The 2,879-nt window shown below is 37.6% G+C and overlaps 1 protein-coding gene across 1 annotated transcript in view; it reads right to left on the bottom strand.

Annotated features, from left to right (window-relative positions):
* Nucleotides 1-2,879, bottom strand: part of LOC106880036 (intraflagellar transport protein 74 homolog) — an 89,654-nt gene that overhangs the window by 43,373 nt on the left and 43,402 nt on the right. The gene's annotated exons all lie outside the window — the stretch shown is intronic.

Raw genomic sequence — 2,879 nt, forward strand, 5'->3', positions numbered from 1 at the left:
CTTGACACCAGTGATGTCACAACTCATTTCTACAGCTGAGTGAACTGGAGTAATGGGAAATTAAGTGCCTTGCTCAAGAACACAATGCATGGCCCAGCCTGGGAATTGAACACGTTACCTCATGATTGTGAGCCTAATGCTCTAACTGCTGAGCCATGATCATCAGAAAATTCTCTGTAAGGCCACATCTACTGAAAATCTTTCTTTACATTCTTATATCTAGCAACCTTTTATAATGATCATGCATATGTAACAAACCAAAAATTGTATAACAAAGAATAGTCTATAAAATACCTCTGCCCTGATTAGTTGATAACCCATAAGAAAACTTAAGTGAAAACTTAATACTACACTACAGAATTGATCATGAATCTGGGATACTGCTGCTGCATTTTCTTCTACATGCCTTTTCTATATCTAGGACAAAGACCTCTGTTTCTTTGAACTATAAGCTGTCATCTACCTCTGCTATGATACGAGTATATCATATGGGCCTCATCACCTCTGTTGTGTATCAGTTCCTTTAATCTTAAACACTTTCTCAATTCTTTTCCTCAGAATTCATATCTACTGTAAGCTCTTCTCTCTTCATATTAATGTTTAGCTTTGGCTCAGCCTTGATTGAACAGATATTTGAACAAAAGTATTCCAGTCATGTTCTCACACTCATTTTGTACATCTGGATCTACATTGTTTAAAATGGAATTCTTTATTTAAAATACTAGAGTGTGATTTCAGAGAGTTTGGGCCATAAATCCCAGCAGGTTGAGCAATTGTGTAAAGGCTTCCCCACTCATGGTTTACCTGCAGGGATCATTATACAAAAGTCAATCACACAAGTTTGGTTATATAAACACTATACGATAAGCCTGGTCATACAACCAAACTACCATAAGTCTGGTCTGTGAACTGTTCATGTCAGATCTACGCCTTAGCTCATTGTATAATATTTGGCTGCACTCAAACTGTTACATTAATGTGTTGGGTATGTGTGAGATGTATCACGTGTTCCAGAATGGTCAGAGACAAATGTTTGATGACAGTGAAAAAAGAGTGATAAAGATCTCTAAACTAAAGACACTTACTGAATGAAGTGATAGAATTCCGAACGTTAGTTGATTAGCAGGAATGATTACACCTTTTTAAAAAATACTTCTTGTGAATAATCTACTTGAAAAATTTACTTTTAATAAATAAATAACTCATTTTCCCAGGAAGTCACTTTACATATATTCAACTGCACAATGAAAAGTTAGTAGTTCTGAGAAATCACCCACATGGTAAACAAAAGTCAAATGCTGACCTTCATATAAGTATTCTAAGTAAACTGTGATAATGGACAATTAAATTTTACTAGACACCACTTAACATAACTTCAGTATATTTCTTGTTAATTCTAAATCTGAGTTAAAACTTTCTAACTTTACAACTGTATACTACTACAGCACTAAACTGAAAGTAAGACCATGGAATTAGTACAGCACTGGAGTTGTTGTTATCCTCTAGACCATATTTATAATGTGTTGGGTATGTGTGAGATGTATCACGTTCCAGAATGACCAGAAACAAATGTTGAGAATTAAGTGCCTCTTGACTATGGATGTGATAAAGTTCCAGTGAGAATCATGACTAATTGCATGGCAGACATTCTGTTTATAAATAAGTGAAATAACAATAGGTGTAGGCATGGCTGTATGGTTTGGAAGTTTGCTTTGCAACCACATGAATTTGAGTTCAATCCCACTGAGAAGCAATTATGACAAATATCTTCCACTATAGCCCTGAGCTGACCAATGTCTTGCAAGGGAATTTGGTAGATGGAAACTGTGTGCTGTGAATATATACATACATGCATGTGTATGTTTGTATGTATGTTATACACACACACACACACACTTGTATGTATGCATTTATCTTTCATCGTTTATCTTTTACTTGTTTCAGTCATTCGACTGAAGCCATGCTGGGGCACTGCCATGAAGAATTTTTTCAGTCAAATGAATCAACCCCAGCACTTATTTTTTTTTTAAGCCTGGTAGTTATTTTATTGATCTCTTTTGCTGAACTGGTAAGTTACGGGGATGTAAATACACCAACACTAGTTGCCAAGTGGTCAAGGGGGACAAAGATACACTCATAGACAAACACACACACACACACACACATGACAGTCTTCTTTCAGTTTCTGTCAACCAAATCCACTCACAAAGCTTTGGCTGGCCTGAAGCCATAGTAGAAGACACTTTGCCCAAGGTGCCACACATTGGGACTGAACCTGGAACCATGTGTTTGGGAAGAAAGCTTCTTATCACACAGCCACGCCTGTGCCTATACATGTATGTGTATGTGTGTGTGTGTATATATATATATATATATATATATATATATATATACATAAGTGACTGAACCTTTGGCAATATACCATGTTTGAGAAGACCCATCAAGCCAAGTGAAATAGTGAAATTGTAGTTGTGGCTTATGCCAGTGTCGCATACCTGGCACCCATGCTGGTGTCATGTAAAATGCACCCTTCAAACGTTGGGCCTCACAGAGGGAGTGAGAAGTGACTGAGACCTTTGGTAATATACTGTGTTTGAGAAAACCTGTCAAACCAAGTGAGATCATAGTCACAGCTGATGCCAGTGTTTTGTAAGTGGCACCTGTGCCTGTGGCATGTAAAAAGCACCCACTTACACTCTTGGAGTGGTTGGCATTAGGAACGGTATCCAGCTGTAAAAACGATGCCACATCAGGAAACCTGGTATAGCTCCCCAGTTTTCAATCACTGTCCAACCCATGCCAACATGGAAAACGGACATTAAATGATGATAATGACATGTGTGTGTGTGTGTGTGTGTGTGTGTGTGTGTGTGTTTGTG

Source organism: Octopus bimaculoides, chromosome 8 (genome assembly GCF_001194135.2).
Source record: "Octopus bimaculoides isolate UCB-OBI-ISO-001 chromosome 8, ASM119413v2, whole genome shotgun sequence".
Taxonomy (NCBI): Eukaryota; Metazoa; Mollusca; class Cephalopoda; order Octopoda; family Octopodidae; genus Octopus; species Octopus bimaculoides.